General features: G+C 40.1%; 3 pseudogenes; 1 reads left to right on the forward strand and 2 right to left on the reverse strand.

Annotated features, from left to right (window-relative positions):
• The first annotated feature begins 7,308 nt into the window (after window positions 1-7,308).
• On the forward strand, window positions 7,309-8,301 carry LOC101699331 (UDP-glucuronosyltransferase 1A8 pseudogene; annotated as a pseudogene).
• Window positions 8,302-16,247: 7,946 nt separating this feature from the next.
• On the reverse strand, window positions 16,248-17,142 carry LOC101722185 (small nuclear ribonucleoprotein-associated protein B pseudogene; annotated as a pseudogene).
• Window positions 17,143-17,144: 2 nt separating this feature from the next.
• Window positions 17,145-17,472, reverse strand: LOC101699693 (SNRPN upstream reading frame protein pseudogene; annotated as a pseudogene).
• Window positions 17,473-23,761: the final 6,289 nt, after the last annotated feature.

Raw genomic sequence — 23,761 nt, forward strand, 5'->3', positions numbered from 1 at the left:
TTGAGGTTCAGCATCAGGTTGTTTAATTGGGCTTGTTCTGTTTTCCTAATATGCATATTCACTGCTATGAATTTCCCTCATAAGACTGCTTTCATTGTATCCCATAGATTCTGATATGTTGTATTGTCATTGTCATTTAATTGAAGGAATTGTCTGATTTCTTCTTTAATTTCCTCTATGACCCATTTGTTATTCAGAAGTGTGTTGTTCAATTTCCACATGTTTATGAAATTTTTTGAGTTTCTTTTGCTATGGATCTCCAATTTCATTGCACTATGGTCTGATAATATACAGGGAATAACTTCAATTCCTTTGCACTTACTTAAACATGTTCTATGTGTGAGGATATGGTCTATTTTGGAGAATGACCCATGTGCAGCTGAGAAGAATGTGTATTCTGATTTTGTTGAGTGGAAGACTCTGTAAACATCTGTTAAGTTCATTTGTTCAAGAGTTCAATTGAGTTCTAGTATTTCATTACTTATTTTTTGTCTAGTTGATCTATTTATTTGTGACAGTGGGGTGTGAGGTTCCCCACTACAATTGTATTAGTGCATATATGACTTTTCATGTCCATTAGTATTTGTTTTATATAGTTGGGCACACTAGTGTTTGGTGCATAGATATTTATGATTGTCATCTCTTCCTCTTGGATTGTTCCCTTTACAAGGATGTAGTGTCCTTCTTCGTCTCTCTTAATCAGTGTTGGTTTGAAATCTATTTGATCTGCCAAGAGGATAGCTACTCCTGCTTTTTTTTGGGTTCCTCTCGCATGGAGTATTGTTTTCCACCCCTCAACTTTCAGTCTATGAGTTTCCTTTTGAATTAAGTGTGTTTCTTGTATGCAGTATATTGTTGGATTTGCTTCTTGACCCATTCTGCCAGGCTATTTCTTTTGATTGGTGAATTGAGACCATTATCATTGATAGTTATAACTGAAACATATTGACTTGTCATTGCCATGACTTTTTCTTTTTGTTGGGTTCTCCCCCTTTCCATTTAATTTCTTGTCATGCCAGATGGGTTCATTCTGCTTTGCTTCCTCGGGTTGTGATTCTCAATGTCTGTTCCTAGGCTATTGTGTAAAATTCTTTGGAGTGCTGGTTTGGTATTCACGAAGTTCCTAAGGTGCTCTTTGTCATGAAAGTATCTTATTTCTCCATCCATTTTGAAAGATAGTTTTGCAGGGTACATCAATCTGGGTTGGAGGCAGGCTGTTTTCTTTTAGGGCTTGGAATATGTCACTCCAAGCTCTTCTTGCCTTGATGGTTTGTGTTGGGAAGTCTGCTGTGATTCTGATGGGCTTTCCTTTGTATGTAATTTGTTTCTTTTGTCTAACTGTTTGTAGAGCTTTGTTCTTCTGTTGATTCTGGAATCTTTACAATTATATGCCTATGTGTAGTGTTTTTTTGATCAAGGCTATTTGGAGTCCTATATGCCTCACTTATCTGTATGTCAAGCTCTTTTCCCCTGCTTGAGAAGTTTTCTGCCATTATTTCTGTGAAGAGATTTTTTATGTCATCTGCACTCTCTCCTGTTTCTTCATTGAGTCCAATCAGTCTTATGTTATTCTTCTTTGCATCATCTAGCAGCTGCTGGATTGATTTGTCATGTTCCCTTATAATTTTGAAGCAATTTTTCTTTTCCTGGTCACTAATTGCAATCTTATCTTCTATATCTGAAATTCTGTTCTCTCATTGGCTCATTCTGCTGTGTAGACTTTCAATGGAGCTTTTCATGTCCTGGAAATCTATTTGCATCTGTTTTATGGATTTCATTTGTTTCCTATGTTGGGATTCCATTATGTTCCTGAGCTCCTCTCTAGATTTATTAATCATGTCTTGCACTAGGGGCACAATTTCTCCTGTTTTCTGAGAAATTATTTCTGATTTCATCTTTTTCAGATCCCCTTTTGTTGCCAGTTCAGTGGGTCCAGGTGGTTGAGTATCAGAGCGTTCCATCTCATTTCCCTTTGGAGTTGCTGTAGGTGATCTGGAAGTCTGGTTTTGAGACTTATTTATGTGTTTTCTCATTTCGACTGGCATGGGGGGCTGTTAGCACCTGCACGGATTATCTCCTCTGAGCTGGCAGAGGTGGGACAGGGGCTGGGAGCAGTGGTAGGGATGCTGACCCAAAAGCCCTTTCCTGTGGGCTGGGAGCAGCTGGAGGGATGGTGGCCTGGAAGCCCCTTCCTCTGGACTAGGAGCAGTGGGACAGCGGCTCAGAAGCCCCTACCTCTGGGCCAGGAGCAGGGGGACTCAGTACTGTGGTCTGGCGGTCTGGTGTCCTCTGCGTCTTTGTAGCGTGGAAACACGTGGCTGCCTGTCTGAAGCGGGGTGATTCGGTGTCTTCCGTGTGACTCGGGACCTCAGTAGGGCGTGCGCAGAGCTGCCTGTCTGCAGCAGTGTGATTTGATGTTTTCCCTGCGACTCTGGACCTCGGTAGGGTGTGGGCAGACCTCCTAATTGGTTTTTTGTTTTCTTGCTATTGAGTTGTTTGAGTTTATATACATCTTTGGATATTAACCAATAATTACTATTATTGTTTTACTATACAGTTGAATTTACTATGTAGCACAGTCTAATCTTCAACTCATGGTTATTCTCCTGCCTCAGCCTACTGAGTACTAGAGTTATAGGTGTGCAGTACCATGTCCAGGTTAATCCATTTCTAGATGTATGACTTGCACAGATTGTCTTCCACTTCATAAACTGTGTATACATTATGAATTAGTTTTCAGTAGTACCTGGAACTTCTTAGTTTGATATAGTTACATTTGGTCCTTCTTGTTTTGTTGTCTGTGCTTTTAAAATCAAACCCTAAATATTATGGGATGGGCCAGGTTTTTGTTCAGGTTTTCTTTTAGTAGTTTCACAGTGCCATAATTTGGATGTTGAAAGATACCCAAAGATCCATACGTTAAAGGCTCAGTCCCCCAGTTGGTGCTTGTGGGACACGGCCGAACCTTTAAGAGGTGGGGTCTTGGGTCACTGGAGGTGCCTTTTTGAAGGAGTTTGTTATATTCAGGCCCTTTTTCTTCCTTTTCCTCTTGACCTCTTATCTCATAAGTGGTTTTGCTATGCCAACATATCCTTGTTAGGTTGCATCATCATAAGCTCAAAACAATGGAACCCATCATTCATGAACTTAAATCTATAAAACTGTGGGCCAATATAAAATGTTTTCTTTGTAAGTTATTGATCTCAAACATTTCATTATAGGGTCAGAAAATGAATAGCATATATAGTCTCTGGTTTAAGTTTTTAATTTTGAAATTAAATTTTGAGATTTTTTTGTATCTGGTGGATTCAAAAATCTAATTTCTTTCTTTCTTTTTTTTTTTGGTACCAGGGATTGAACTTGGGACCTTGCGCTTTCGAGGCAGGTGGTGGAACCACTGATCTAAATCCCCGGCCCCTAATTTAATTTTTGTGTATGTGGATATCTAGTTTTCCAGCACACTTATTGAAGAGATTATTATTTCTCCATTGTGTATTCTTGGGATATTTTTTGAAAGTCAGTTGACTGTAGATGCATAGGTTTGTTTCTAGCTTTTCTACTTGGTTTCATTGGTTCATATCACTTTAGCTTTTTAAAAATTAGTATATATTTGTGATACATAAGGAATGCATTTATCATGGGGAGTTGGTCTGTATTGGCATCACATTTTAATCTTTTTACTTCCCTTCACTTCCCCTTTCGCCCCTCTATTCCTCTATTCCTGGATCCTCATGCAATCTCAACAAAGTCCATCTCTCTTTTTCCTATCAGCTATCCTTTATTTTACCCTTTAAATTATTAAAATGTTGGATTTCTCATGTAAGAGAAACTATCCAGTAGTTAACCTTCTGTGCTTGATTTATTTCACTTAGCATTATGATCTCAAGATGCACCCATTTTCCTACAAATGACTCAAATTTATCCTTTTTAGGCCTGAGTAGTACTCCATTGTGTGTGTATACCACATTTTCTTTATCTGTTCATCTGGTGATAGATGTATAGGCTGCTTATTGTATGTTGTCCTGCTATAAACATAGGTATGCACGTGTTATTATAATATGATATCTTTGATTCTTTTGGAAAGATACCTAGACAGTTCCAGTGGGTTGAATAGAATTTCTATTTGTAATTTTTTGAGGAATCTCCATACACATTTCCACAGTGGTTGTATATCCTCACCAACAACATAAAAGTGCCCCCCCCATCTTACCAGCATTTTTTTGAGTTCTTGATGATAGCCATTCTTTATGTCAGGTTTTTCTTTTCTTTTCTTCTTCCCCTTCCCCTCCTTCCTCTCCCTCCTCCTTCTTCTCCTTCTCCTCCTTCTCTTTCTTTCCCTCTATCTCCTTTTCCTTTTTTTCTTCTTTATCCTCTTCCTCCTTCTTGTAATTTTGGCTAAGGAATTCTTAATCTTGTTTATTCTTTCAAGTAACCAACTTGTTGATTCATCAATCCTTTGTATTTCTTTAAATTCTCAATTTTATTAATCCCTGGTCTGGTTTTTACAATTTCTTTCCCTCTATTATATATATTTGGATTGCTTTTGTTTTTCTAGGATCTTGAGATACATGATTAGGTTATTTATTTTGCTGTATTGTTTTAGTGTGTACATTCACAGTTAGAAACATACTTTCATTGTGTCCTAAAAGTTTTGGAATATTTGCTCCCATTGTCATTTGATTCTAGGTACTTTAAAAAATTTCTTCCCTGATTTTTTCTGTGAACCCATTGACTACTCAATAATATAATTTTTAATCTCCATTTATTTGTATAATTTCTGTGGCTTATTTTGCTATTGATTTCTAGCTTCATTCTGCTATGATCTTATAGTATACAGAGAGTTATTTCAATCCTTTTTTATTTGTTTCAGAATGCTTTATGATCTAAGAGATGATTTTGGAAAAATGGATATATTTTCAAAATATAAATATGGATATATTTTGGGAAATATTCCATGTGGTCCTGAAACACTCTGTAGATACCATACTTGTTATGCCCATTTGTTCATTAGTGTGGTTTAACTCTGATCTTTCTTTCTCTTTTTTTGGTCTGGTTAATATGTCTATTGTGTGAGTGGGATATAGAAATCCCCTGCTAGAACTGTATTACATTTATTGATTTAGATATGTTTGGGTGTCGAGCATTTTGTTTTATAAAATTGGCTGTGACAACATTTGGTTTGTATATTTACAAGTATTATCTTCTCTTGGTGAATTGTTCCCTTTACCAATATGTAGTGACAAGTTTTGGGTTGAAGTCAACTTTTTCGGAAATTTGAATAGCTTCTCCTGGCTGCTTTTGGGCTCTGGTTGCCTGCAGTATTGTTTTCAGACTGTGTGTGTCCTTGTTGATGAGGTGTGTCTCTTGAAGATAACAAATAATTTGGTTTTAATTTTTTGCTCTGACCTTCCAGTTATTATTGAAAGGTACATAGTGATTTCTGTCATTAAATTATTTTTACAGTATTTGATTTCTTTTTTTAAAAAACTACTCTTCCAGTGAGATTTATTATTTTCTTTAGTCTCTTGGGTATTGTCATCATTGTTGTCTCTCTTTAGGATTCCTTTAAGTACTGTATGTAGTATTTACATAGTACTGGTTTGATGGTCATGAGTTTTCTTTAGTTTATCTTTATTCTGGAAGACCTTTATTTCTTCATCAATTTTACATTTTACCAGATATTGCCTGGGTTGGCAATGATTTCTTTCTTTCTTTCTTTTTTTTTTTTAATGATTTCTTTTTTAAGTATTGAAAAACTTCACTCCAAGTTCTCCTGGCCTTAAAGTTTGTGTTGAGATTGCTGTTATTCTGATGGGTTTTCCCTCGTGGGGAAACTTGGCCCTTTTCTCAAATAGCTTTTAGTATGGTCCCACTGTTCTGAGTTTCTGGGATTTTGACTATGGTGTGTTATGGAGAGATTCTTCTCTGGTCATGTCTATTTTGGGATATAAATTTTCTGCCATAATTTTGGTGAATACATTTTTTCTTTGGTACCAGGAATCAAACTCAGAACCTTGCCCTTGCAAGGCAGGTGGCGGAACCACTGAGCTAAATCAGCCCTGGTGAATATATTTTTTATGCCATTGTCACTGCCTCTACAATGATCCTGAAGTCCAGTGCTCCTCAAGTTTGCTTTTTAGGTTCATCTCAGAACTCTTGGATTATCTTTTGATTGTCCGTTGTTTTTTGTTATTAGTGAGTAAATAGGTTACCACATCTTTGTCCAGAGTCCTGATATTTTGTCTTCTTAGGATTCATCTTGTTTCTCTAAAAGGAGTACAAGCCCCTCAGTTGACTGCAGTGTCTCCTGACATACTGCTGAGAGTGTGATCTGACAAATGCCACTGGGCTCAGCCAGGAAAGTATCTAGAAACTTGCCTGATGTCATTAAGTTCAATGTGTTTTTCTCTTCAAGGTAGCATGGATGCTATAGAAGGTGGGGGAAAACAGGATATCATTTCTCTTAACCTTAGCCCTCTTAACCCTCTTAACCTCCTTCTCTGAAGGAGGGTCCTGGAGTGATTGGGGTGAGCTTAAAGCAGAAGTCTAAATGTCTGCTTAGGACAGGAAAACATACAGGGGCATCTAATCAGAGTCCTCAGGTTAGCATTCAGCAGATAAGTAGTCACTACACCGGGTGTATTAAGAGAATACTGAATACACTTAAAATAGATGACTGACATTTCCTACCATATCTGTGGCATAGTCTATATAGGTGGGTTGTCAATGTTATTTGAGTGTTTCAGAGTCCACAGCAGGTGTACAAAAGGAGCATGGATCCTGCTTGACATAGAACAAGACAAGCAGCAATGCCTATCCACAGCAGAGCTATTTGTGAACAACCCTTCAACTGCCAGTGAGGTCAGAGATCAGGCCTTCCGTGTTTTCTTTGAAGATGGGTTATACATTCCATTCTAATCATATAGCTTTTGGTAGGCGGAGAATAAAGTCCAGGTTTTTCTTCTGAAAAAATTTCAAAGTTGCAAGATAATTTCTTGCCATCTTTGAGAAATTATCTTGACATCTTTCAGAAATCTCAAAATCCAAAATCATTTATTAACATTCTGTTTGTATAGTCACATCGATGTAAAGTAGATAATTTTCACTAGGGCAAAGATCACAAAGCATTCATCTGAAAAACATTCCAGTAGGTGTCTCAGGAAATCTACCTCATTAATCATTGTTCTTAGGGTAAATAACTGGTGCTGAGTATAATGCTTTTTCCAAATGTATGAATCCACACCCATTCTATGGTATGTTTAGAGCCTAGTTATCCCCTGGGCTGCATTTCAGAAGCTGAGAGTCTGAGCAGCCGGGTGGCTCTGGGCTGTAGTCCCCATGGCTCCTGCATGTTCAGCCGTCCCCCTCTCTCTGTGCCTGTGTCTGCTGCTGGCAGCTGGCTTTGCCCAGGCAGGCAGGCTGCTGGTGATGCCCATGGATGGGAGCCACTGGTTCACCATGCGCTTGGTGGTGGAGAAACTCGTCCAGAGAGGGCATGAGGTGGTTGTGGTCATACCGGATGAGAGTTGGCAACTGGGAAAATCACAGGATTTGAAAGTAAAGACTTACTCAGCTTCATTCACTCTGGAGGAGTTGGACCAGGAATTCAAGATTTTTGCTGATGGTGTATGGGAACGTAGGGAAGCAAATTTATTTCATTCCTGGATTATTAGCAAGAAAGGTTTTGACATGTGGTTTTCACACTGTAGAAGTTTGTTCAACAACAAGACCTTAGTGGAATACTTAAAGGAAAGTCACTTTGATGCAGTATTTCTGGATCCTTTTGACTTATGTGGCTTAACTGTTGCCAAGTACTTTTCACTCCCCTCTGTGATCCTCACCAGAGAATCATACTGTCAGAGTCGGGAAGAGGGTACACAGTGCCCAGTTGCTCTGTCTTACGTTCCCAGATTTCTCTCAGGGTTCTCAGATGCCATGACTTTCAAAGAGAGAGTACAGAACCATATTGCCCGCCTCATGGAGCATTTAATTTGTCCTTATTTTTTGAATGAAGCTTTAGCAATTGCCTCTGAAATTCTACAAACACCTGTCACTGCATCTGATCTCTACAGCCAGACAGCAATTTGGTTGTTACGTACGGACTTTGTCTTTGACTATCCCAAACCTGTGATGCCCAACATGGTCTTCGTTGGTGGAATCAACTGCCATCAGGGGACCCCCTTGCCCAAGGTATGTTCTTTCTCCTCTGGCACATTACCAATAATCTGGCTTTCAAAATTAAAAAAAGTTAGCCAGCTGAATTGTGATTTGTTATGTATTCATTATGATTCTGGGGATTGAGCCCAGGGCCTTCCCACAGAGCTACATCTCCCTTGTTTATTGTTAATTTTCAGACATTGTCTTGCTAATTTGCTAAACTGCCTAGGGTTAAATTTATGATCCTGTTGCTTCAGCCTCCCAGAGCGCTGGAACTATAGGCATGCACCTCCAAGCCTGGCTTTTGTCATTTCCATTTACTGTATTTGGGTTTCCTTCCTGGTTTAATGAATTGCTTGGAGCCGGTTCATATAATTGGTGAACAGCAAATTTTGTAAAGGGCTGTTGTCATACATGTGTGTACAATTGGTATAATTTATGTAATTTACAGGCTGCACTTTTATTACTGTTTTTGGAAAACTTGGCAAAAGTAGAGTGAAAAATCAAACATTCCTCTCTTTAAAAGTACATTTTACAAATTTATTTTATTTATAAGATTTTTTTTTGTGGCTCTGGGACTGAACCCAGTCCTTATGTATGATAAGTAAGTGCTCTACCACTGAGCCCCACCCCAGCCCAAAGCATTCCTTTATACTAATCTTATGCTACTCTTATGGGAAATAAGAAATGCTGGTAGCGTTTTTTATGCATCTTTTCTAGTTTTTTTGTTATTATTTATAAATGTGCACATGGCTAATGTAATAATAAAATATATTCACAGACTGGATTTATCGTTCTTTCCCTTGCATTTTTCACATACTAATAAATCATTGACATCTGTACACTCCAATATACATTTGACAATTTTTTCATTAATTGCAGTCCTAATTTATATGTATCATAATTTTTTTCTTAAGCAACCCATATTGTCATTTAGAGTTTTCCCATCATTTACTGTTATGAACAAGACTATAGTAAACATTCTTAAATTTGTTCTTTATACACAAATATTTCCAAATTTGACTTTTTAGCTTAGAGCAGTGTCTTAGGGTTGAATTTCTGGGTGCAATGGTGCAATGAGATTATGTTTTACTAGATTTGAGAAACCCCTTCCAAATATTGAACATGCTCTTACTTATATAAGCAGCATATGAAACTTGGAGCTTTGCAATATCGTCTCCAGTACTAGATGTTGTCAAATTTTACAATTTTTGTGAATCAAGCAAAAGAATTCCATGTAGCTGCTTCAGTCTTCTTATTCTGTTTTCATGTACATACAGGTAATTTACATTTCTTTTGTGACTTTCATATTCCCATTTGTTAATCATTTTTTTTTGTATTAAATTCTTTTATTGGTACATTGTAGGTATACAACACAATTACATTTCTCATTGGGAATTGTACCTTTATATAATGCATATTGTTTATTATTTTTTCCCCATTCCTAGCCCTCCCTTCACCCCCTCCACCCTTCCCTATTTACAAAGACTTTATTTCCATTTTTTCTATTTCTCATCATTTTTTCCTTTCCCCTGCCCCTCCCACTACCCCTACCCTTTTGGACCTTTTCTTCCTATTTTACATTATCGATTATTCATTCTAATCATTGGTACATTTTAGGTATACAATATAATGACATTCATCAGTGGAAATTTGCACCTTTACATAGTCGCTCTTGGTTCTTATTTTTCACCCTTGCCCAGCCTTCCCTTCAACCCCTCCAGTCCTCCCTATTAACAAAGATTTTGCTCCTATTTTTCCATTTTCTAATATTAATCCCATTCCCTTCTATCTTTTCCCCTAGCCCTCCCACTTCCTTCCCCTTTGCCCCTTTTCTTCCTATTTCACATTACCTAGTATACATTTAGTCCTTATTTACACTTGTAGTTTCTCACACCAGAGAAACTATTCGGTATTTACACATGTGTGTTCTATTTATTTCATTTAAGAGTATGGCCTCAATGTGCATCCACTTAGCTATAAATGTCTCTAATTTCTCATTTTTTATGGCTGAGTAGTATTCCATTTTATAAAAAAACCACATTTTCTTGATCCAGTCTCCAGTTGATGGGGATTTGGGCTGTTTCCGAGTTTTAGCTATTACAAACTGTGCTGCTATGAACATGGGTGCACATATATCACTGTGGTATGATTCTTTTAATTCTTTGGGGAAGATCCCCAGCAGTGGAATAGCGGGGTCAAATGGGACTTCCAGTCCTAGTTCTTTGAGGTATCTCCATACTGATTTCTACAGTGGTTGCACCAGTCTACATTCCCACCAGCAGTGGAGCAGGGTTCCTCTTTCCCCACAGCCCCACCAGCATTTGTTATTGGTTGATTTCATGATAGCAGCCATTCTTTCTGGAGTGATGGAATCTCAGTGTTGTTTTCATTTGCATCTCTTGAATGACCAGTGATGTTGAACATTTTTTCATGTATTTATTTGCTATTTCTACTTCTTTGTCTGAGAAATATCTGTTCATTTCAGATGCCCATTTTTGGATTGGGTCTTTAAATTTGGGAGGTCTGATCTTTTTAAGTTCTTAATAGATTCGAGATAGTAGACCTTTGTCTGAGGAAGAGCAGGTGAAGATTTTTTCCCACATTGTGGGTTGTCTCTTCACAGTGCTGGTGGTTTCTCTTGCTGTGCAGAAGCTTTTTAATAAGAAGAGATCCCATTTGTTGATTGTTTGTGCTAGTTCACGGGCAACTGAGGTTTTGTTCATAAAATCTTTTCCTACACTGATGTCTTCAAGGGTTCTACCTAACCTCTGTTCCAACTGGTTCAGAGTTTCCATTTTAATATTTAGATCTTTAATCCATTTTGATTTTAGTTTAGTGCATGGTGAGAGATATAGGTCTAGTTTTAATCTTTGGCAAGTTGAAGCCCAATTTTTCCAGCACCAATTATTAAAGAGGCTATCTTTCCTCCAGTGAGGGTGTTTGGCTCCTTTGTCAAAGATGAGATGGCTGAGTGTGTCTGGCATTGTTTCTGCATCTTCTAATCTGTTCCACTGGTCCTCAGGTCTGTTTCTTTGCCAGTACCATGCTGTTTTTATCACAGTAGCTTTGTAGTAGAGTTGCAGGTTGGGGATTGTGATACCCCCTGCCATGTCTCTGTTACCTAGAATTGCTTTTGCTATTCTGGGTCTCTTCTTGTTCCAAATGAATTTTTGGATTTTCTTCTCAAGGTCCATGAAGTATGCTGCTGGGATCTCAATGGGAATTGCATTAAATCTATATAGCAGTTTTGGAAGTATGGCCATTTTCACTATATTAATCCTTCCTACCCAGGAGCAGGGGATGTCTGTCCATTTTCTGATATCATCTTCAATCTCTCTTTTCAGAGTGCCATAGTTTTCAGGGAAGAGGTCTTTGATTTCTTTCATTAGGTTGATTCCTAGGTATTTCAGTTTTTTGGATGCTATTGTGAAAGGAATTATTTGCCCTATTTCTCTCTCAGTGAGTCTGTCATTTGTGTAGAGGAAAGCTATTGATTTTTGTGTGTTGACCTTGTAACCAGCTACTTGACTGAATTTGGTTATGAAGTCTAGAAGACTTTTGGTGGAGTTCTTGGGGTCTTCTCTATAGAGTATCATGTCATCTGCAAATAATGACAATTTGACTTCTTCATTACCTATCTTTGTTCCTTTTATTTCTTTCTCTTGTCTAATTGCCATGGCTAATGTTTCCAGAACTATATTGAACAAGAGTGGTGATAGTGGACATCCTTGTCTTGTTCCTGATTTTAGTGTGAAGGATTTCAGTTTTTGACCATTTAGTATGATATTGGCTGTTGGTTTTTCATAGATGGCTTCTATCAGTTTGAGGTAGAGACCATCTATTCCAATTTTTTGTAGGGTTTTTATCATAAATGCATGTTGGATTTTGTCAAATGCTTTTTCTGTGTCTATGGAGAGAATCATATGGTTTTTGTCCTTGGCTCTATTGATATAGTGTATTACATTGATTGATTTTCATATATTGAACCATCCCTGCATCCCTGGGATGAATCCCACTTGATCAGGGTGTATGATCTTCTTGATGATCTTCTGCATTCTGTTTGCCAGTATCTTATTAAGGATTTTTGCATCTGTGTTCATTAGTGAGATTGGCCTATAGTTCTCCTTTTCGGTTGGGTCTTTCTCTGCTTTGGGGATCAAGGTGATGCTTGCTTCCAGGAATGAATTTGGGAGTATTGCTTCCCTTTCCATTTCATTGAAGAGTTTAAACAGTAGTGGCAGCAGTTCCTCTCTAAATGTCTTGTAGAATTCATCAGTGAAGCCATCAGGGCCCGGGCTTTTCTTAGTTGATAAGTTTTTAATTACATTTTCAATTTCATTGGTTGATATTGGGTTGTTCAGAATTTTTAGGTCTTCATTCAACTTTGGTAGTTCATATGTATCTAGGACTCTGTCCATTTCTTCTGTGTTGTCCATCTTTTGGCGTACAGGTTCTGGAAGTAGGTATTGATGATCCTCTGGATTTCTGCTGGGTTCATTGTAATGCCACTCTTTTCATTCCTAATTGCATGGATTTGGGTCTTTCTTTTTCTTGATAAGGTTTGTTTATTCTTTCGAAGAACCTACTCTTGGCTTCATTGATATTTTGGATCTTTCTCTTAGTCTCCATTTCATTTATTTCTGCTCTCATCTTTATAATTTCCTCCCTTGTATGAGCTTTGGGGTTGTCCTGCTCTTCTTTTTCTAGAAGTTTGAGGTTCAGCATCAGGTTGTTAAATTGGGCTTGTTCTGTTTTCCTAATATGTGTATTCACTGTTATGCATTTCCCTCATAAGACTGCTTTCATTGTGTCCCATAGATTCCGATATGTTGTATTGTCATTGCCATTTAATTGAAGGAACTGTCTGATTTCTTCTTTAATTTCCTCTGTGACCCATTGTTTATTCAGAAGTGTGTTGTTCAATTTCCATGTGTTTATGAAATTTTTTGAGTTTCTTTTGCTATGGATCTCCAATTTCATCGCACTATGGTCTGATAATATACAGGGAATAACTTCAATTCCTTTGCACTTACTTAAACACGTTCTATGTGTGAGTATGTGGTCTATTTTGGAGAATGACCCATGTGCAGCTGAGAAGAATGTGTATTCTGATTTTGTTGAGTGGAAGACTCTGTAAACATCTGTGAAGTTCATTTGTTCAAGAGTTCGATTGAGTTCTAGTATTTCATTACTCATTTTTTGTCTAGTTGATCTATCTATTTGTGACAGTGGGGTGTTGAGGTCCCCCACTACAATTGTATTAGTGCATATATGACTTTTCATGTCCGTTAGTATTAGTTTTATATAGTTGGGTGCACTAGTGTTTGGTGCATAGATATTTATGATTGTCATCGCTTCCTCTTGGATTCTTCCCTTTACAAGAATGTAGTGTCCTTCTTCATCTCTCTTAATCAGTGTCGGTTTGAAATCTACTTGATCTACCAAGAGGATAGCTACTCCTGCTTTTTTTCGGGTTCCTGTTGCATGCAGTATTGTTTTCCACCCTTTAACTTTCAGTCTATGAGTTTCCTTTTGAATGAAGTGTGTTTCTTGTATGCAGCATATTGTTGGATTTTGCTTCTTGACCCATTCTACCAGTCTATTTCTTTTGATTGGTGAATTGAGACCATTAACGTTGATGGTTATAACTGAAACGTATTGACTTGTCATTGCCATGACTTTTTCTTTTTGTTGGGTTCTCCCCCTTTCCATTTAATTTCTTGTCATGCCAGATGGGTTCATTCTGCTTTGCTTCCTGGGGTTGTGATCCTCAATGTCTGTTCCTTAGATATTGTGTAAAATTCTTTGGAGTGCTGGTTTGGTATTCATGTAGTTCCTCAGGTGCTCTTTGTCATGAAAGTATCTTATTTCTCCATCAATTTTGAAAGATAGTTTTTCAGGGTACATCAATCTGGGTTGGAGGCTGTTTTCTTTTAGGGCTTGGAATATGTCACTCCAAGCTCTTCTTGCCATGATGGTTTGTGTTGAGAAGTCTGCTGTGATTCTGATGGGCTTTCCTTTGTATGTGATTTGTTTCTTTTCTCTGACTGCTTGGAGAACTTTGTTCTTCTGTTGTGTTTCTGGAATCTTAACCTTTATATGCCTATGTGTAGAGTTTTTTTGATCAAGGCTATTTGGAGTCCTATATGCCTCACTGATCTGTATGTCAAGCACTTTTCCCGGGCTTGGGAAGTTTTCTGCCATTATTTCTGTGAAGAGATTTTTTATGTCATCTGCACTCTCTCCTGTTTCTTTATTGAGCCCAGTCAGTCTTATGTTATTCTTCTTTGCATCATCTAGCAGCTGCTGGATTGATTTGTCATGTTCCCTTATAATTTTGAAGCAATTTTTCTTTTCCTGGTCACTAATTGCAATCTTATCTTCTATATCTGAAATTCTGTCCTCACATTGGCTCATTGTGCTGTGTAGACTTTCAGTGGAGTTTTTCATGTCCTGGAAATCTATTTTCATCTGTTTTATGGATTCCATTTGTTTCTTATGTTGGGATTCCATCATGTTCCTGAGCTCCTCTCTAGATTTATTAATCATGTCTTGCACTAGGGGCACAATTTCTCCTGTTTTCTGAGAAATTATTTCTGATTTCAGTTTTTCCAGATCCCCTTTTGTTGCCAGTTCAGTGGGTCCAGGTGGTTGAGTATCAGAGTGTTCCATCTCATTTCCCTTCATGGTTGCTGTAGGTGATCTGGAAGTCTGGTTTTGAGACTTATTTACGTGTTTTCTCATTTCGACTGGGGCGGGGGGCTGTTAGCACTTGCATGGATTACCTCCTCTGAGCTGGCAGAGGTGGGACAGGGGCCGGGAGCAGGTGTAGGGATGGTGACCCAAAAGCCCTTTCCTGTGGGCTGGGAGCAGCTGGAGGGACGGTGGCCGGGAAACCTCTTCCTCTGGACCAAGAGCAGTGGGAAGGTGGCTCAGAAGCCCCTCCCTCTGGGCCGGGAGCAGCGGAACAGAAGGTGGCCCCAAAGCCCTTTCCTCTGGGCTGGGAGCAGCGGGAGGGATGGTGCCCGGGAAGCCCCTTCCTCTGGACCAGGAGCAGTGGGACGATGGCTCAGAAGCCTCTACCTCTGGGCCGGGAACAGTGGGACTCAGTACCTTGGTCTGGTGGTCTGGTGTCCTCTCCATCTTTGTAGTGTGGAATCAGGTGGCTGCCTGTCTGCAGGGGGGGATTCGGTGTCTTCTGCTCAACTAAGGACCTCGGTAGGGCGTGCACAGACCTGCCTGCCTGCAGAGGGCTGATTCCGCATGTGTTCCGAGTGTCTGGGAACCTCGGTAGTTTGTGGGCAGACCTGCTGTCTGCAGCGGGGTGGTTCGGAGTCTTCTGCATGACTCAGGACCTCCGTAGGGCGTGCACAGACCTGCCTGTCTGCAGCGGGCTGATTCGGCGTGTTCTGTGCGACTCAGGGCCTTGGTAGGGCATGGGCAGACCTGCCTGTCTGCAGCGGGGTGATTAGGCGTCTTCCCTGTTAATCATTTTAATATAGGTATTTATCTTGTATAACTAGCTGCCACAATCCTCTTGAATATTAGTAATATAAAAACTTAGCTTTTAAAATATGTGCTATAAACATTTTTTTCCCCCAGGGATGTTCTTCATCATTTGTCATAAGATTTTCAGTTTAGGAAAATTAAGTTGGTTAATTTTTTCTTTAATGGTTTTAGGATTTCATCTTGTTTAGGTCTTTCCAAGCCTAAAGTATATGAACATTGTCTCCATTATTTTTCAATGTTTTTAATTCCTGCAACAAGAATGGCATTATTATTAACATTGTTATTATCATTGTTATTATTATTATTTATTTTTATTTTTTCCCCTGGAACTGGTAATCGAATTCAGGACCTTGTGCTTGCCAGGTAGGCACAGGACCACAGAGCTGCATCTCCAGCAGCATTATTTGTTTTTTTTTTTTTTTTAAGAAAAATTAACCATTCTTAAATATCTTTCTTTCTTTTTTTGTTGCTGTATGCATTTATTATTAGCTATTATTAATGCAGAAAGAAGGGACAAAAAGCTCACAAACAACCTATACAATTTCACAAGAAGCACTGTGGGGGGAAAAATAAATGGATGGATCAACAGTATCCTAGGGTCTTGGTGGACACATTCCTGGGGGAAGTAGACCTCTAATTCCTGGTGGAGGGGGTCTCATTCCTGGAGGAGGCATGGCTATTGGTGTCCCTCGAGCAGGAGGGAGCCCAATTTTTGGGCCCACGGGTGATCTCATACCAGGTGGAGGAGCCATAGTGCCTGGAGGTGGGGTTGCTCTGCCTGCAGGAGGGGGTGGAGTCCCCCTTCCTGGTGGGTACTGGGTTGGGGCTCCAGCAATGCTGGCAGTTGCAGCAACAGCAGCAGCTGCCACAGTACCCCTTCCCTGTGGAGTCATTACCTGCTGGGATGGACCCCAACTCCTCGGACAGGGCCTGCCAATCCAGCAGGAGCCTGGGGAATTGGTACATCAGCTGGTACACCTCTACCAGCTGCCCTCCCAACCCCGGGACCTCCTGCAGCTCCAGCAAGTGGTACCTGAGCAATGCCAGTATCTTTAGGTGGTCTCCTTCCACAGGTAGGAGACTACCAAGTTCTCCCCATCCGGAAAGACCAGACCCAAAACCCGGTTTTCTTCATGTTCTGGCTGTTTTGCATTCTTTGGCTTGATCTTCCTGAACTCATCACAATCACAGAGGATCAAATTCATATGCTTGTCAAAAGCTTTAAAAGTGCCAAAGAAGATCCGCCCATCTTGCAGGATACATCGCATTTCGTAGTCAATGTGCTGCAGCATCTTGCTGCTCTTGCCCATAGTCATGATTGCTGTTCCACCAAATCCAGGGTCCATGATAAAATTTCAGGTTCCTTAATACCTAGGGGACAGCTATAAAGGTACGATGTTGGTTCTCCTAGAGACAATGCAAGGTGTTCACTAGTTTCACAGACAGCAGGTTGAGTCTTAATGTTCCAATACTCTTTAACCACCTCTTGGGGTCTCAGCTAAGAATGCCTGTCTCAGCTCCACTTGGAAATCCACCACAGGAGCTTGCTGTTGCTAAGAATGCCTCGGGTACAACTGACACTCTTGGTTGCTCAAGGAGGCCGTCCTTCCGCGTTTCACTTGGACTTCCACCTCTGGCACATGCTGCTCTGTAGTTCTTCTCAGGTGTAAGCAATCCCTCTGTAATGATGAAAATCTTGCGATGAGACTCCTTTGATTCAAATTCTATGATGTGAGGCCACGCAGTTACCATGGGCAGGTTACTCAGCGTTCTTTTCAGCGTTTTCCTCCTTATGTAGTTCATGCTGGTCTTCAATTGGAGAGTAAAAAAATACAGAAAATGAGATTCTGTCAGTAAATTTTGCCATAAAAATAATGCTAGATCATGCTGTATCCTCCAATCATTCAATTATTTCCCAAGTAAACTGTAACAAGCAGTGGCGGAATGAGACCACCCAAGTAGGCTAGTGAAAGCAGAGGTACGGATTATTCACCTTGGTGGAGGTGAACTGACGCCAAGTAAGAGGCTGTCAGACTAAATATCTTTCTTATAATCATGGTTCCATTTTCTTGTTATCTGAATTATCTCATGTCCTAGGAGTCGAGTTGCTGAGTCAAACGGTATGTCACATTACATTTGAAGAAACTAAGATACTGCTTTCAAAATCTTGGAGTACCTTACTCTTTGATCAGCTGTTTATGGAAGTGTCGGATTTCTATTTCCTCTGGCCAAATGCTTCAAATCACTCTGTTGGTTTTCTGCTCCTAATTTCCAACATAGATCTGGCCAGAAGCCCTCAACAGTAACCACGCCACCGTCCCAACACTATACTGCATTGAAATTTTTGTGCCACCAGGCAATGTCTCTAAATAGAAGCAAAGTGCAGACCAACTTCTTGCTGAAGCGCAACATACACTGCCTGAGATCCAGCCATCAATGCAGTCCTCAGCAGAGGCCCCTGACTCTCATCCTAACTGGTGGCATTTCTACAAAACTCTGATTTTCCGGGCTCTGACCAGAGTCTCCCATATAGGTTAGGGTGTACAGGGCTACGTCTTTGGTTGGTTTCTTAAAACCTTTCCAAATTGATTCCCAAGGCTTTTAAGCTTAAACCACATGGCCAGGCAGTATCACTGTAATTACTCCACTTTTGGTACCAAATTTCTGTCTTACTTTTTACTCTCGTTGCTGAGATAAAATGCCAGACGCCCAAAGTTAAAGGGGGAAAGGTTTATTTGGCTTACATTTTGTTGACATTTTAGTTCATAATTGGCTGGCTCCAAGGCAGGCTGGCAGAGCAGCAACAGTTCACAGCTTTGGAAGCAGCAAAAGCAACAAGAAAGTTTAACAGTGCCTTTCTGCTCCTTTGATCTTATTCAGACTACTGGGATTAGATCGGTGCCAAACCAATCACTCACGTGAAGAGGTTTAGTGGTCACATGCCCTTAATCCTAGCATCACACATTCCAGATTCAGCCACCTTTGATTGTGTGAGGCTTTGGGGGTATATCTAGACCCAAACCATGGTAATATGAGATTTAATATTTTTATTCATTTGGAGAATGTTGGCATGTTTTTGCTCTTGTCTTTTTATTCCAGAAGTCTATTCCTGTTTACTTTTTCAGATCTTTTTTTGTGTGTCCATCGGTACACATTTCCATTTAGTTATATATCCATGTGACTTTTCATCTTACAGTACATTTCTAGGCTCCTTCTCTCCCTCATTCCATCTTGTTCCTCCTCTCTGCTTCTTCCTCCCCTCAGTCCTCCTTCTCCACCCCTCCTTCTCCTGGTCTCACCCCTGTCCAGTGCTAAGGATTGAACCCAGTGTCAGGTAAAAGGCCGAAGACCAAGACCAGACCAGGCCACAACAAGCCTTTATTAGGGGAATAGATCTGCAGGGCTGCCTCTGAACAAAGGAGAGACAAAAGCAATATGGCTGGGGCAGGGAGAGTCTTTTATAGAGACTGAGGTGGGATTGAGTGAGGTAGTGACTAGGGAATGGAGGAGCCGGTGATGTCACTAGATGGTAGGAGGTGAGAGTGTATTAGGTTACTTTCTAGGCGGGAACAGGGGCATGCTGGGAAGAAGGGTTTATTCTTTGGTGGGAGCAACCATCTTGGTATGATGACACATAGGGGAGGGGGCAAGGCACAATAGGAGGAGGGCAGCTACTATACATAATAGCTGCTGAGGTGGTGGGAGACCTATCATTCCAGGCTTTTGTTTTATGATAGTTGGAGGAAGTTCTCTTCTGGAGCTGCTTCCTGCTGACAAGGGGTGAAGATTGGGGCTAGACTTGGATCTGATGAGGCCCGTGGCAAGTGGGGACCTCTTCCTTTTTTTGTGCTGGCTGGTACCCTGCCATGACGAACTCTGTGACTGTCTGATTGGTGAATGCCCTCAATCGTTCCTGCAAGAAATTTTGAAAACAGCGAACCAGGCACTGTCCAAAACAGAGAATTAAATAGATAATATTGAGGGATCCCAAGAGTGGTAATAGCCAGGGGAGCCATGAGCTCCAGGAACAAACGTATCCCACCATTGATTAGTACCTTGGGGGGCATATCTATCTGGCCCATTGAGTTTTAATTTTTTTCATTTGACATGTAATTTTTTAAATTCATTATTTACATAGGTTTTACAGAGACAGCTGGGTGTTTAGGGGCTCATTTGTTACAGAAGTAAGAGACTGTTGTGGCAGTAAGAGATCATAGCTCTTGATCTAAGGGCCCATGTGTCATGTCCTTGCTCTTAGAGAATGAGTGGAAAAGTGATAAACACAATTTATATAATCTTTATAATCCTTTTATATAAAAATATATCTTTTACTTATAGCTTTTTAAATATTTTGTCTCCAACTCACTATAAACATTTTATACTTTTGTCAGTCATTATCTCATCCCTAGTGGTCTTTGTTAAGTAAATAAAGTTCCAATTCCTGTTTAATGGTTAGACACAGGTGGTTTCTGTCACTGATTACAGCCCTAAGCACGTGACAGTTAAGGCACATATATCACAAGTTTGTTCAAGGATTCCCACTTTGTTCTTTAGAGCTAGGATGTTATCTATACTGGAGCTACAGATCAAAGGAGCTACAAACCTTCCCTTTAAACAGCAGAAGCAATGGGCTAAGGCAAATTTTTAAAGGGATACACTACCTAGTTTGCTTCCACAACTACTTTAATAGCTAATCTATTAAACTTTAAAACTTTTTCCTATCAACAGAGTTATAAAGTGGAGGAGGTATGAGCGGTGAGTGATGGGCTCAGGCTAGGAGTACTTGAGAAGGAGGACAGGTTTGACAGAGGGAGGGTTAAGAGCATAGGTAGAAAAGGCTTGTATATAGGGGATTTCTGACCATTTGCCATTGCGTTGAAGTTGTGTAAATCACACAGTATGTTAAAATTGAAAATGCCATTTTTGGGCCATGGAAACCCATTATCTAATCTATACTGAGGCCAAACCTGATTACAATAGAAAAAAAGTCTTTTTGGTTTAAAGTCTGGTCCCAACAATCCGAGGGGCTTGAGTTGTGCCAGAAGGCAGCCCGGAGGTGTTGAGGGGCGGGGTTTGGATTGTTGGGCCCCCTGATTAGAGCAGGTGAGGAGGAGGCAGCTCCCAGGGAGGAAGACAAAGGGGCAAAGTGTCCTTGTCTCCTTTGACAATCTCCAAGTGAGTCTCCCAAAGGGAGAGAACGAGAGGAGGCGGGCTGATGGGATGTCTCCCAGGGACACGGTCCTGGGCCCAGCGGCTGTGGGGGTTTCTCTGACCAAGTGCTTGGATTTCTGAGAAGTCCCTAGAGGGAGAGAGAATGAGACAGAGAACCTGATGAGAGGGAGGCTGAACTCCCTACTCACCCAGACATTGGCGACCGGTGTGGATGTGTAGCATCAGCAATGGCAAAGGTAGAAAGCCCCGGAGGGTCCTGGCAATGGCAGATATGGTCCGGTGGAGATGGCTAAAAGGTCAATCAACCCTGTTCTGTGGGGGATCATCTATTAATGGACCATCTACCATCCGAGTCATGGCACCAGAAATGTCAGGTAAAAGGCCGAAGACCAAGACCAGACCAGGCCACAACAAGCCTTTATTAGGGGAATAGATCTGCAGGGCTGTCTCTGAACAAAGGAGAGACAAAAGCAATATGGCTGGGGCAGGGAGAGTCTTTTATAGAGACTGAGGTGGGATTGAGTGAGGTAGTGACTAGGGAATGGAGGAGCTGGTGATGTCACTAGATGGTAGGAGGTGAGAGTGTATTAGGTTACTTTCTAGGCGGGAACAGGGGCATGCTGGGAAGAAGGGTTTATTCTTTGGTAGGAGCAACCATCTTGGCATGACATCACACAGGGGAGGGGGCAAGGGACGACAGGAAGAGGGCAGCTACTATACATAATAGCTGCTGAGGTAGTGGGAGACCTATCACCCAGGGCCTTTGCATGGAGCTGTGCCCACAGTCTCTTTATGTTATGTTTTTATTTTGAGACAGGGTCTTATTAATTTGCTAAAATGCTTGGTCTGGGTCCAAGCTTGCAATCTTGCTGTTTCAGAGTCCAAAGTGCTGAGACTACAGCCATGTGGCACCACACCAGGCCATCCTATCATTTTGCCCTGGGGCAATTTTCTGTTTGTTTGGAACTGCTTATTAGCAACCAAAGGACAACTTTTGCACATTTCTTGAAAATCTAGATACAGTCCTAATTTTTCTTCTCAATTTGTAAGATTTATTAGGGATGCAATGTCATCTGCAAATACTTTTTTCCCCTGGTCCTTTTAGTACTCGTTTTACTTTCTGGAGCACATACCTCTGAGGTACTGTGGAAAGCTGTTGAGTTAGGCCAGTGATGGTGAACCTTTCAGAGCTTTCAATGATACAAGCAGCCTGCTGTGGCATGCATGCCATAGTTTCACCACCCCTGGCTTAGGCTGTTTGAACTGGAACTCAATCACTTGCAGTTGAAAAATACAAATGCAAGAGTAATACAGTGTTCTTGGCAAAGACACATAGGATAATGCATGGTGAATCATCTCCTATTAGTACTTGTTTTATTAGGCTTATTTATAGGCTATGCATTTTCATTTGTTTTTCTGGCTTTTTACATGTTCAATTGACCCTGTAACCGAGTGATATTCTCTCATGTATTGACATGTGTTTGGTGGGAGGGCATTTTCAGCCAACTGTTGGAAAAGTAAACTAATGTTCTTTGTAAAAGGCTACATATAAACATAACTGTCTAATACAGCATTTTTAGGCATTTTAAAACTAAGAGTAGTTTTCTGCTCTTGGCAACAGAAGGCAAAGCCAGGCAAGTTACAGGACCCTAAGAGCCTGAGTCATTCAACGGGATAAGCTCTCCTTTACCCTCTGTCCATGCTGTGCAGAGCGCCACTCTGTTCCTACCTCTGGCCTTGCCCTCTCCCCCAGGCTGGAGTCCTGCAACTTTCTGATCCAACAGTGTGTTCAGAGTGGCTCACTGGGTCACTCCAGTGGTGGCAAACCTATGGCACACGTGTTGTTTTTCTTTTAAGAGGAAAGATGTTAATGCATGCGTTCTTCTTTTCTAAACTAAAACTTTAGTGTTTGGGTTTCAGTGCAGTGTTGGCACTTTGTGATAAAGAAGTGGATTTTGGGCTGCAGTTTGGGCACTTGACTCTAAAAGATCACTGGGCTAGAGATGTAGGAGCTAATATGGTTATGTTTCACCCTCTATATGGGGATGTTCATAAAAACATATTAAACCATTTAGAGCAGTAACTTTGGTTTCTATATAATCTCATATATTTAAGAAAAGTAAGTAAAGGCTGGGGATTTAGCTCAGTGGTTCCAGTGCCTGCCTCGCAAGCAAAAGGTCCTGAGTTCAATCCCAAGTACCAAAAAAAAAAAAAAAAAAAGTAAGTAAAATATATGGTTTTATATGTGTATTAACACGTTCCCACCAGCTTTTACAAATGGATCTAATCACTTTTATTGGTCTTTTTACTAATAAAAGGAATAAAATATCTACAAATGGACCAAATCTAGTTAGCTGCTTGATTTTGAATAATTACTGCCCAAATATAAATATTAATTCATACTCTTCATACCAATTAAAATTATTAAAATAATCAAAACATTTATTCAGCTCATTAAATTAACAGAAATTTATGTTTGTGAATTTCTTTAAATCATCTTATACATAAAAGTGTGCAGTGTGGAAAACATCATAACGTGTTTGACCTTTTTTGCAGCTACAGTGGCACCCATAGTTTCTGATAATTTTCAATGACATTCCCTACATCACTTGCATGCATTTCTTACGGATCTTAAGCTTCTACAAAGTGAAATTTTTTTTTTAGTAACTTGCACCGGTGGCATTTCTTCATGAGTTAATAATTTATCCATAATTAATTCTCTAAATTTTAACATGGAAATCTTATGAGTATATATATATATAGTGCATTTACAGCTGCTCTGCCATAAATTTAGCTGTATTATAATTTTTAAAATACCACTTTAGTGTTTTCCTTAAGGAACTGTAATAGAATGGCATCTGGCCTACTTAATCAGTGCCTTTTTTTTGCAGTATTATAATCAAAAACAAGATCAGGTTTT

This window comes from Heterocephalus glaber, unplaced genomic scaffold, assembly GCF_053883595.1.
Source record: "Heterocephalus glaber isolate CG9 unplaced genomic scaffold, H.glaber_assembly_v1.0 deba00001004, whole genome shotgun sequence".
In the NCBI taxonomy this organism is placed as follows: Eukaryota; Metazoa; Chordata; class Mammalia; order Rodentia; family Bathyergidae; genus Heterocephalus; species Heterocephalus glaber.